Consider the following 13866-nt stretch of genomic DNA (forward strand, 5'->3'; position numbering starts at 1 on the left):
GGAAATCCCACCTTAGTATAGGGCAAGTTAAGGCCTTACTCCATCCTGATGTATAAGAAAAATAAAGGTTTCAATTAGAAAGTTGAATCTGCTGTCTATGGGCCTCATTACGACCTTGGCGGTAGGGGGTTAACGGCGCTGGTAGAGCTGCCGGCACCGTTAACCCCCTACTGCTTGGTAAAACCAGGCATCCTTAGCGGGTCCCGTGAGCAGACTAGGATGCTAACAACGGGCCTGTCATTAACGGGCCCATTGTTAGCATCCTCCCCATTGAGCCCTATGGGGGCTCAGATGGGAATGGGGATGTACCGGGTCCGGGTTCCTTGAATGGGGAAATACTGGGCCATCCAAGGTCGGAATGGCCCGGTATTTCCCCATTCAAGGAACCCGGACCCGGGTTTGGGGGTAGCCATGCCCTTATTAAGGGCATGGCTAACTCCAATCTCGTAATGAGGCCCAGTGTCTTACATCATGATGTCTCAACACTATATAGGGTCAATCAAAATGGGGTGTGTGTCATCTGTGTACAACACTTCAATACAATATTTAATCCCGGGTGTACAATTGATGAGGCTTTTAATGTTTTTCTACATCAACATATCCGCTTGCTTCTTCTGTTCCTCTCGAGCCATTCTGCCTTATCTGCACCTGTTTAGAGATTCATTACAGAGATGTTGTCATAGCCATCAAACAGTCATGCATTTCTTGTCCAAGTACATTAGCTGAATTCTCAGCCTCAGTTTGAGCCTGAGTGGGAGGAGCAATTGAAGCTATCATTCTACGTCCTGTCACCAGCTCATGAGTTGTCAGGTGGTGGTTAGACTGACCACAAAAGTGATGGGTGGAAGGTTTTGAATGAATCTAAACCACTGGCAATTGCTCTGGGCAACCTTCCACACCACCGTTTTTTAACCCGTCTGCGCCATTGCAAAAGGGGACCAGCCATGTGCAAATCAGTCAGCAGGTTAAGCCCTGAGGCATAAGGGCTGAGGAGACGCTGTTTGGCTGTGGCGAGTGACTGCAGTATCCAGCAGAGAAACCAGCAGAGGAGAGAGATCCCAGGAGCAGCTAAACAGTGGCCTGAGAGGTGCGTGTGCCTGTGCCTTTTAGACTTTTACCCAGTCATCAGTCACCTGACTGGGTCTCAAGGCATAAAAGGCCACCTCCCCCGCCCTTGTGGCGTTAAGCCCTGAGGCATAAGGGCTGAGGAGACGCTGTTTGGCTGTGGCGAGTGACTGCAGTATCCAGCAGAGAAACCAGCAGAGGAGAGAGATCCCAGGAGCAGCTAAACAGTGGCCTGAGAGGTGCGTGTGCCTGTGCCTTTTAGACTTTTACCCAGTCATCAGTCACCTGACTGGGTCTCAAGGCATAAAAGGCCGCCTCCCCCGCCCTTGTGGCGTTAAGCCCTGAGGCATAAGGGCTGAGGAGACGCTGTTTGGCTGTGGCGAGTGACTGCAGTATCCAGCAGAGAAACCAGCATAGGAGAGAGATCCCAGGAGCAGCTAAACAGTGGCCTGAGAGGTGCGTGTGCCTGTGCCTTTTAGACTTTTACCCAGTCATCAGTCACCTGACTGGGTCTCAAGGCATAAAAGGCCGCCTCCCCCGCCCTTGTGGCGTTAAGCCCTGAGGCATAAGGGCTGAGGAGACGCTGTTTGGCTGTGGCGAGTGACTGCAGTATCCAGCAGAGAAACCAGCAGAGGAGAGAGATCCCAGGAGCAGCTAAACAGTGGCCTGAGAGGTGCGTGTGCCTGTGCCTTTTAGACTTTTACCCAGTCATCAGTCACCTGACTGGGTCTCAAGGCATAAAAGGCCGCCTCCCCCGCCCTTGTGGCGTTAAGCCCTGAGGCATAAGGGCTGAGGAGACGCTGTTTGGCTGTGGCGAGTGACTGCAGTATCCAGCAGAGAAACCAGCAGAGGAGAGAGATCCCAGGAGCAGCTAAACAGTGGCCTGAGAGGTGCGTGTGCCTGTGCCTTTTAGACTTTTACCCAGTCATCAGTCACCTGACTGGGTCTCAAGGCATAAAAGGCCGCCTCCCCCGCCCTTGTGGCGTTAAGCCCTGAGGCATAAGGGCTGAGGAGACGCTGTTTGGCTGTGGCGAGTGACTGCAGTATCCAGCAGAGAAACCAGCAGAGGAGAGAGATCCCAGGAGCAGCTAAACAGTGGCCTGAGAGGTGCGTGTGCCTGTGCCTTTTAGACTTTTACCCAGTCATCAGTCACCTGACTGGGTCTCAAGGCATAAAAGGCCGCCTCCCCCGCCCTTGTGGCGTTAAGCCCTGAGGCATAAGGGCTGAGGAGACGCTGTTTGGCTGTGGCGAGTGACTGCAGTATCCAGCAGAGAAACCAGCAGAGGATAGAGATCCCAGGAGCAGCTAAACAGTGGCCTGAGAGGTGCGTGTGCCTGTGCCTTTTAGACTTTTACCCAGTCATCAGTCACCTGACTGGGTCTCAAGGCATAAAAGGCTGCCTCCCCCGCCCTTGTGGCGTTAAGCCCTGAGGCATAAGGGCTGAGGAGACGCTGTTTGGCTGTGGCGAGTGACTGCAGTATCCAGCAGAGAAACCAGCAGAGGAGAGAGATCCCAGGAGCAGCTAAACAGTGGCCTGAGAGGTGCGTGTGCCTGTGCCTTTTAGACTTTTACCCAGTCATCAGTCACCTGACTGGGTCTCAAGGCATAAAAGGCCGCCTCCCCCGCCCTTGTGGCGTTAAGCCCTGAGGCATAAGGGCTGAGGAGACGCTGTTTGGCTGTGGCGAGTGACTGCAGTATCCAGCAGAGAAACCAGCAGAGGAGAGAGATCCCAGGAGCAGCTAAACAGTGGCCTGAGAGGTGCGTGTGCCTGTGCCTTTTAGACTTTTACCCAGTCATCAGTCACCTGACTGGGTCTCAAGGCATAAAAGGCCGCCTCCCCCGCCCTTGTGGCGTTAAGCCCTGAGGCATAAGGGCTGAGGAGACGCTGTTTGGCTGTTTGGCGAGTTAGGCGATGGATCCATCAATTCTGGCTGCCTCAACAACATTAAGGACTCGAGCTCAACTCAAGCGTGTGGCCCCGCTTGAACCTCCAGAGCCCCTGGCGAAAAAATGCCGTCAGAAGCAGGTGAGCCAATATTTTTCATGTAACTCGCCTACAGACAATTTTGGTCACGCGAGAGAATTCATTCCCCATTCACATGACAATGACAATGTGTTCATCGGCCCAGCCGAAGTAAAGTCATATTTGAAGTCCCCTGGATCCAATTCCAACTCAGACCCTGATGTTACGTTGGGTATTACGCAGGTTGAACATCATACACCCAAATCAGCTCAGAAAAGATCTAAGACTCGCCGTATGTCGAGCCACAAACTACTACGACGTGTGATTCGCTTGAAAAATGCAACCACGCCACGAGGGACTTACCGGTGGGATCGGATCCCTCCCTTGTAGGCTGCGATGGGATGAGCGTGTCCCTCCGGGAGTCGCGGGGTCCAGTGGTGGAGCTGATGCAAGGCGCCCCCTCCCTGGATGTGTGCTCGCAGGCGCCGGCGGTTGCTTCCGGTGAGTTCGCCGTGGATGGGGGGCGGTGTTGTTCGATGGCTCCGGAGGAGGAAATAGAGGATGTCGGGGACCGTGACTCCCTAGCGGAGGCTGTGGATACTGCACAGCGACTGGTTGATCTAGCGGAGGTGAGTCCCGGCAGTCGTGTTGTTGCGGACCCTAGCAAGTGTTCAAACTGCTTCAATGAAGGCGAAAGACTTTCTGTCGCGGAGGCACTTCGCGGTAATGACGTGTTGGTGCTTACTCATGAAGGCATATTGCCCATAAAGCCTAACCAACTACAAATGAATGCACCAACACTTTTGTTAATACGCCCTCCCGCAATCAATCCGACTGATGTTCAAGCTTTGACTGATGACGTTCTATCAGGTGACAAACTATGGGTCGGTGAATTGGTGTCTGCCACCTCAGACAGGAGAAACTCGCTGGAGGTGGTATCCACAGTGTTAAAGAACCTGATCTTAATGAACAAATCGTACTCAAATAAACATTCTGTCACATCCACTCCGAAGTTTGTTGCAATGCCGGAGACTCCTCAGGAAAGGAGTCGTCCGAACATCACGACTTTAAATAGTCGCAGTTGGGAGTATGGCAAGAGTATGAATCACAAAGTCCTTGACCCTGTAACCCCAGATGAGTCAGTCTCGCCTATGCAAAATATAATGGCAGACTCACAAAAAAGACTCCCGATGTATGGTGGATCAAATCTTAATCCCAGACAGAACTCCCAGCTACAAATCACAAACGAGTCAAATAATGAAGGTTCTGTGAATGATTCGACCACAAAAGACTCCTCATTTATCGAACGCCCGTTTCCGAAAATTAGACGGGATAGGAATCGCCATGGACACGTAAAACGTAACATACAAGGAAAAGGCAGGGAGAATCAACCAGCTCCATGCGTGCATGTACCAGCAAATGAGCTTTTAATTGCCCTAACTTCGGCAATGGCGATTTCCTTAACACCCTTCACAAAGTTATACGAATCACTAAATGAAAATATAAAAGATATTTCGACCCTAACAGCCATGCTGAACTCAAAAGTGATGCACTTGGAGTCATTACAGTCCGCCCAAAAATCTAAATATGAGGAACAAAATCACACCATATTAGCGGGACTAAATTCCTTAAATGAAGTCAAACTAAATGACAAAATCGATAAAAAACTCTTTGCAGAAGTTGCAAGGGAAGCCTTGTCTCTCTTTCGAAAACCGGAAAGTGAACAAACTTGGGAAGTGCAAATTCCGGGAAGTGAAATAACACAATCAACAAAGTCAAAGGAAAGCTCCCGGGAAAAGGAGAAATTCAATTGTGACAAGTTATCCAAAAAGCCGACTTCTAAAAGGCAAGACTCCGAAAGCCAAGCAGAAGGATCTGGAGATAAAGAGAAAACAGCCTTGCCCCCTTTGCTTGATGTAGGTTGTTTCCTAGTGGAACCGTTGGTTGGGCCCCTAGCCAACTGCATTACATCGACAAGGGATAAGCCGGATGATGCTAATACCCTCGATATGTCCTTTAACACTGCTTTTCTACAATCTAAAAATAGTACGAATCCTGCGTTACTGGACGCCCAACAAGCTTCAAGTTCCATGCAGCCCGCGTCGGAGGGGTCACAAGCCAGTGAGCCACGTATTCAACCTTCGTCCGTTGTGATGCCGGGTGCGCTCTTTCCAATTTTTGGGAGTCAGGATGCAGAATCGAACTTGAAATCCCATGTGACCGCAAAAAAACCACAAGCTTGTTTGGAGAAAAAACAGAAGAATTTGCCGGCACGGAAAAAAGGGCAACAAAAGGGTGCTCGCAAATTCCTACGTAACCTAAACATGTTCCAACTGGTGGATAAGGCTATTACCTCAAGCTTGAAATTAGCCGATACGATTAACGAGAAGGTACCCGCACGCTCAATCGAAACGGTAAAGGAACCTGGTACAATTGAAAGCTTATCATGCCAAGAGGACCACTCAATCCAGATTGAGTTATTGGATCTTTCCATATATGAGGAGACTGATCCAACAAGTGACTCTGGTCCAAGTGAGCAGCCCGGCATTGAAGTTCCACAGAAAGAAAGTATCACTGGCTTAACGATTGCTCCAAAATGTGACGCTCCTCATCGACAGAATGATACTCAAATTCCGCACAAAAGTTGCGTTGTTCCTGCGAGCAATAACCCGCTGTCGTGTCCAATTGACCTCTCCAAACTGAGGCGATGCGAGATTATTCCCAACACAATTGGAGATGGGGTAAGGGCCAGTGTACCCAGGAGTCCGGTCTTTAAAACACTTCAAGAGAGACGGGAAGGTCAGCGTATGAATAAACCGCAGAACACGTTCGTGCCCAGCAAAATCAACCGCATTGGCACGAATGGAGTCAACCAAATGGAAAGAAGCGGTGTCTCCCTTTCTACTTTCGCCACAGAATTCCGATGTCCTCAACTGGAAATGTCGTTCGATCACCTTCCATTGCCAAAAAAAAGCGATACTATGGCTGAACAAAGGCAAGAAAAAATGGGTGAGAAAAAATCAACGATTATAGTCAAACTAACGTTGGAAAGTCTATCTAGAGGAGATAACTTAATTTTGAATAGATCTAACGTATTAAAATTATTACATCATATTCCCCGTCTTCGGTCGCTTGAGTCAAAGGACATACAAACGGTAGAATTTCCAGATGAGACCCGTACAGACCTAGTGATCCTTCATTTAAATTCCCACATAATAGCGAACGTAATTTTGGAGGCTGAAGAAGACCTGCTATCGATGGGTTTTGATTCATATAAGGTGGAGGTCGTTGAAAGCAGTGTTAATGAACAGAGATTGAAAGGTCCCCGAGATGCACGGGCCCCTCAGACAGACACACAACGGCCCAGTCCTATAGTACGAAATGCAAAGGTATCTAATTACTCTCAACTGCTGCCGCAGAAGCAAAACGAAAAACTGCAGCCGCAGAGGCAAAACGAAGAACTCCGAAATGTTTGTCACAAGGAAGTCATAAACCTGAACGACGAGCTCCTCGAGGAGGGTGAGCCAATGAGAATGACCCCGATGGAGAAAATTAAAATAACAATAGCAAACAGAACTCCGGTATCTGGGGTGATGGCCCAGAATACAAATAACCAGGTAGAAAATGAGGCCCCGCAGGAATGGTCTTGGTTAGCTTCAGCCCTGCATATTAAAAAGAACAGCTGACGTTCGATCCTGAACCAGGCTCAAGAATGTTCATTTGCATCTTGGAACACTCGCGGCTTTTTACATCTGTTTAACACCCCATGGACTGACGACCTACAGGTGATATGCCTGCAAGAAACTTGGTTGCGTGAATCTCCATTGCTACCTGATTTTGAAGTTGCACTGAATCCAGCCGTGAAGGGTGAAAAAGGGCGCCCAGTAGCCGGGTTATTAACCCTGATCAAACGATCGTCCGGTTACCGCCTAATTAAATCAACAAATCACACGCCCTACATCCAAGTATGCGAGATAAAGAAACCCACTGACAATCCTTCGTCAGATGACACATTAAATATAATTAATATTTATTGGAATCATCAAGCGGCGGGGACTCACTCTTTTATCGATCAAGTTTCCGTAATAATCGACAACTTGCGGGAATCTTCAAGTGGTTCAGGCACTATGCTCTGCGGTGACTTAAACATTGACTTTTTCACACCGCAGAGCGAAGCTAAAAGACGCCTCGCACAATCTTGGTTGGAAGAACTGAATATAAGAGGGTTGGCGATGTTAAACGGTCACATACAGGGAGATACGCCACCAAAAGCCACGTGGCAAAATGGACCTCAACGTTCAATCATCGATTACATTTTTGTCTCTGATAAATTTCAAGAACGAATAAAATCTTTGAATGTCTGTAAAATGATGAATAGTGACCATGACATGTTGGTAACAAAATTCGACAACAAACTTGCAACACAAAGACTAAAATGGGGATTTAACACCTTAGTCGAACCGAACAGACTACGCTTAAGACTAGAAGAACAGGACGTCGCTAAGATTTATACTCAGTTCAAATCGCAACCAACAGACATCGAATACGCTCCGATTTTCATGCAATTCAAATCTAAGATCAATGGAATGAAAAACCGCAGTTTCCAAAGAAATCACTCCTTTGATTTAGCAGTGTTATTACGAAAGAGAACAATGCGAGCAGAAATCAGGAAGAACAATAAAGGTCCAGCAGAAGAAAAATTGCTAAAAAACAAGGCAACTAGACAGCGCTACAAAAACTGGATTAAATCCCACCGAGCTATTTTATATCAAAATGACGCTGAGGCAATGTTACGTACGTTATCATCCAAGAACAGCGGGGATTTCTGGCGAGTAATAAACGAATTGGAAGCACCACAGAATGCGTTAGTTACATGTCAAGTAACGGAAGAAGACTGGATCAAGCATTTCACCATGTTATATGACAAACCTCGCACTCCAGAAAGGCAGTCATTATCCACGCTATCAAAGTGGAACCTGACTTTCTCAAAAGCTGAAATCCGGGAAGTCATAATGAACTCAAAAAATTCAAGAGCACCGGGGCCCGATGGGCTGACGAATCTTATGATTAAACAGTTTCCTGACCAATGGACGGATTTGTGCTCTGACTTGTTTACACGAATAAATCTAGAGAAACGAGTGCCGACTTCCTGGAAAACTAGTATCATAGTACCTATATTCAAGAAGGGGAACAGAGCGTTACCAAACAACTATCGCCCTGTGGCACTGCTCGATGTGTTAGGTAAAATCTACGCATCGTTATTGCAAAAGAAATTGATTAAATGGGCTCAATCGGCGCAAAAAGTAGATGAGAGACAAGCGGGGTTTGTGAAACAAGTAGGGTGCTCATTGAATTTGTTGATCTTGAATCTGCTAAAGATGGAAGCTCTGAGGACAAACACAAGTGTCTACGTGGCCTTTGTTGATTTCTCGATGGTGTTCGATATGATTGATCGCAAAGTGCTGTGGCAGAAATTGGAAACCTGGGAGTGTCCAGAAGATCTTCTCGCAGCGATCAAAGAACTTCATACTGACCCTTCGATCGCCATTCGCCTTGACCAAAAAGGTGCTTTATCGCCCAACATCAACACCTATAAAGGACTCAAACAAGGTTGCCCATTAGCAGCAGCAATCTTTAGTTTATTTATTTTTGATATAGGTGAGGCAATCCAATCTGTTAGAGCTTTTTCACCCAAACTTAACTCAGCTCCAGTAAGCTGGTTATTGTATGCCGACGACCTTGTTCTTCTGGATCGTACACCGATCGGGCTTCAACGTAAATTGGACGTGGTCCAACAATACGTAGACAAGAACCGTTTAAAAATCAACCCGTCAAAAACAGAAATTCTGGTGTTTGAAAATCTACGATCTAGTCGGAATCAAAAAAGACTAAAATATCGGTGGAGCTTAAATCAGGTCAAACTAGAGTCATCGACCTCCGTAAAATATCTGGGAATGATCCTTAACTCTAGCATTTGTGATGACCCGTGGGTAATTGACTCCAAGAGGAAATGCGGGCAGCTGGCATGTCAAGCACTAGTAATTCACAAAAAATATGGCCGCTTCTCCATACGTCCAGTGAGGAATTTTTACGAACAAAAAGTGGTCCCCATCTTGTCTTACGGTGCAGAAAATGCCTTTGGCTGCCCTCCATCTCATTGGGCCTCTTTAGAACACATGTTCTGGTCAAAAGCACTGAGTCTGCCAATAGGCATTTCTAAATCGTGCATAAGATCCGAACTTGCTCTCGTGTCACTACACGCACGGATCTGTTGGAACCAACTGGTGTTGTTACGGAAATCTAAACCCGAAGTTGGAATTCTCCAATTTAAGATCTTCCATAATGCAAGCGATGGTGATACTGACATATGGTCGCAATTGACAAAACGAGGTGAAGACTTGTTGTCTGGGATTAACATCAATGCCCAATCTCTCTGCGTCAATCCAGTTGGTGCCAAAGTAAAGATCTGGCGCGCAGATTGGATAACAACAAGTAACGAGCGCCTTTCCGCAAGTGCGATGAAAGATGCGCCGGCGGAAGCCAGAAGTTATAACTCGTTGCTACCCTACATAAGTCTATTCCCAAATCCAAATGCACGAAGACTTTATATGCTATTTAGGCTGAATGCCTTCTTAACGAAGGATCGAATCAAACTGAAAGCAGGAGAAACTGACTTAAATGTGATCTGTCGTATCTGCGGTAAAGATGTGGAATCCCTGAAACACCTCGTCTTATTCTGTTCGGCTCTAAAAAACGAAAGATCCATTCATCTGGGAGAATGGGCTTTAAATCATCAAGCATTGAGTGCCGAAGATTGGTGGCAGAAAATGTGGAATGGAAAGGACCGGAAATTAATCATACCCCTGACCTCATTTTTGACAGTAATCGAAGAGTCGCTAAACAAATTGAGGCCAAAAATGTAAAATGAATTTGTGTGATTTTTGAGATTTGTGATTAGTAAGAAAATACGATTTGTCATTTAAGGCGGAGAAAAGACGGAGAAACGGACGAAGGCTACAGGGGCACTTTTAAGTAAAACCGTGGTAATTGTAATAGTATGAATGTGGAATTGTTGTGAAAACATTTTAAAGGTTTGATTTTCAAACCAATAAAAAAAAAAAAAATAATAAAATCAGTCAGCAGCTGCCGCCACCGAAGGTAGCAGCCCAGCCCGAACTGCTAAGCCAGGTCCCCTCTGCACAGAAAACCAAGCAACCCCAGACATGTTTCGTCCTTGTTGGACCTCCTCAGTGAGGTGCAGCCTGGTTCCCTGTGGCGCAGCGAGCAAGGGACCCACGTCTGGGAATACCCTCTCTCACAAGGAGAAACAAACTGACCACAAAAGTGATGGGTGGAAGGTTTCGAATGAATCTAAACCACTGGCAATTGCTCTGGGCAACCTTCCACACCACCGTTTTTTAGCCCGTCTGCGCCATTGCAAAAGGGGACCAGCCATGTGCAAATCAGTCAGCAACTGCCGCCACCGAAGGTAGCAGCCCAGCCCGAACTGCTAGGCCAGGTCCCCTCTGCACAGAAAACCAAGCAACCCCAGACATGTTTCAGCCTTATTGGACCTCCTCAGTGAGGTGCAGCCTGGTTCCCTGTGGCGCAGCGAGCAAGGGACCCACGTCTGGGCATACCCTCTCTCACAAGGAGAAACAAACTGACCACAAAAGTGATGGGTGGAAGGTTTTGAATGAATCTAAACCACTGGCAATTGCTCTGGGCAACCTTACACACCACCGTCTTTTAGCCCGTCTGCGCCATTGCAAAAGGGGACCAGCCATGTGCAAATCAGTCAGCAGCTGCCGCCACCGAAGCTAGCAGCCCAGCCCGAACTGCTAGGCCAGGTCCCCTCTGCACAGAAAACCAAGCAACCCCAGACATATTTCGGCCTTGTTGGACCTCCTCAGTGAGGTGCAGCCTGGTTCCCTGTGGCGCCGCGAGCAAGGGACCCACGTCTGTGCATACCCTCTCTCACAAGGAGAAACAAACTGACCACAAAAGTGATGGGTGGAAGGTTTTGAATGAATCTAAACCACTGGCAATTGCTCTGGGCAACCTTCCACACCACCGTTTTTTAGCCCGTCTGCGCCATTGCAAAAGGGGACCAGCCATGTGCAAATCAGTCAGCAGCTGCCGCCACCGAAGCTAGCAGCCCAGCCCGAACTGCTAGGCCAGGTCCCCTCTGCACAGAAAACCAAGCAACCCCAGACATGTTTCGGCCTTGTTGGACCTCCTCAGGTGGTGGTTAGAGCCTGGCTGTTTGGTTGTATAAAGTGAACAAAGCCAGTGGGCGACAATGCAGCCAACACCTATGCAGAGTCTCTTTTATTTTTGCAATGCGTTCCTCCAAGTGGCAGTTGAAACGCTCACAAAGCCTGTTTGCTTGCGGGTGGTTGGCAGATGAGAGTTTGTGTCTTATTCCCAATAGAGACGCTTTGTGCTTGAAGACTTTGTTTACAAAATGGGGTCCATCATCAGAGTATAGCAGTTCGCACATGCCCCATCTCGGAAACACCACTCATGCGAGGAATTTTGCAGCTGATATGGCATCTGGATGTGTGAATGGACCAGCTTTGATCCAGCGGGAAAAAGGGCATATGACTAGGATCATATATTTTTAGCCGCTGACATTTTGAAGCATATCTACATAATCGATATGCACATGCTGAAATGGTTCAGTAGGATGGGGTATTTCTCCTCTTGCCATTCTTAGTTTATGATCAGCAGTAAAACTCTGGCACATCATGCAATTTATAATAAAAATTGTAATATGTTCATTAAGGTTCCAGACAAACCAGTCGTCCGGATTGGTCCTTGCAAGACATTCTTTGGTGATGTGTGCTGGTTAATGGAACTGCTTCAGTGCTACTGTGAGCAGCTCAATGGGCATGATGGGTTTTCATGTGCTTTCTTGGCACCACGCTAGTTCAGAAGTGGATAATGAACATCTCCCTTTTCACCATAAATCCTGCTCTCCTTGCGGTGCTCGTCCCTGCAACTGCACAATCTGAGTTTTAGGCAGTTTGTTGAAACATTCTGTCATCACCATGTTACGTGTGCATGTATATTTATTTGGGGTAGTTTCAACATCTAATATCTCAGGAAAATATGCCACCTTTTCGGCTTCTGTGTCTGCGGGTTTGTTGCTGCAAGAAATGAAGTCTGTACCTCTCGTATGCGCTGCAAACTTGCCCACTGCTATGGCTGATGGTCATTCAAGAGCTTCCAATAGCCTTTCTAACAATGGTGCATGCTGTACTGGGGTGCTGTCCGCGTGCTTGAAGCCCCACCTTTTCCAATGTGGCAACCCTGAATGTCACGTAGGCTGAGTCAAAGTACACTGTCACCGACTCATCTTCATGCTCCTCAGCACTAAAATCATGGCTATCATTTCTTCTGCCTGCGCTGAAATATATACTGGCAATCTCACGCTCTTCATAACTTCTAACCTCCCTTGGTCTCCTGCCTTCACCACTGCTGTCCCACTATGTCTCAATCCACTGCACTGGTCAATCGTCTGTGACCCATCAATGAAAGCAATCACGCCCGTTCTTCCCATGGTTCTGCTATGAATCTTGCTGTGTTCACTGTGCAACACCTAAAAATGTTGATCAATGAATTTGAGATTATGACCTTGTAACCCGATGCTCTCTGCATTGACAATGTGCTTTTAGGCTTCTCAAGTATGGCAATAAGATCATGCTCCACATATAATGTTACTGAACAGCCTATTGTAATAGTCGCTGACTTCTCAATAGCAAAGGCTGCTTCAGCCAATGCTTGTTCACATGGATAATGGCCTCTCATTACTAGGTCTAAGATTCTGCAGTAATATGCCAGTGGTTTGTGTCCCAATGATGTTCTCTGTATGAGGACAACCATCATCACAACTACATTTAAATGGGAGAACAAGAAAAAATGTTAATTATAATCTGGATCCCTACCATTGATTGCTCTTTTCAATTAATCAAATGGATTTATCATCTCACTTGTCCATGCCAATTCTCTCGTCTCTTTCTGAGCTTCATTTAATTCATCGAAACGTGGCCTGACATACGTACTGTAGTCAAAGACACATCCACTGCAATAATTGCAGAGTCCCAAAAAGTGCTGCATCTCCTTTACATTATTTGGTCTAGCTGTCCCGCTGATTAACTCTGCTCTTTCAAGTGTAACCTTCCTCTCTTCTTTTGATATTATCTGGAGCATGTAAAACACTTCATCCTGGCAATATTGTAATTTTCTTTTCTCGACTGTGTATCCTTTCTCAGCCAAAGTTGTCAATAATTTCACTGAATCTTTCCTGCACTCTACCTGTGTTGCACTGCAAACTAATAAATAATCCACATACTGTGTGACCATGCTGTCAGTTTGGACATTTCCCAGGTCCATTTGCAGAACCCGATTGAATACACTGTGGGACTCACAGTATCCCTGTGGTAAAGAGGCTGTGGACGGTATGTTACATAATATAGTTGCTGGATTCAGCACTAGTGAAAACTTGCCCTGGCCTCAACAATTTTATTCAGAGGGCCAAAATCTCTAAGACCCACCCATGCCTTCTTTTTACCGGGTACACCACCGTGTTGCATGGTGATTCTGAAGGCACTGATATGCCCTGCTGCATCAAGGTATCAATGGTTTCATAAATGCCCTCATCAGCTTCCTTGGACATAGGAAACGCATTGTGTATAGATGCTATATAATTAAATTATCATATCATATCATGGGATACTGTTTTACTCATGGTAAAATGGCATTTTCTTCAAATTTATTTGCACTGCTCCTAGTACTTTTTAATAGGCCAACGTTATATGGACCGTTGGTCCACA

The sequence above is a fragment of the Ambystoma mexicanum genome, chromosome 9, assembly GCF_040938575.1.
Source record: "Ambystoma mexicanum isolate Mex_15411 chromosome 9, UKY_AmexF1_1, whole genome shotgun sequence".
Classification (NCBI taxonomy): domain Eukaryota; kingdom Metazoa; phylum Chordata; class Amphibia; order Caudata; family Ambystomatidae; genus Ambystoma; species Ambystoma mexicanum.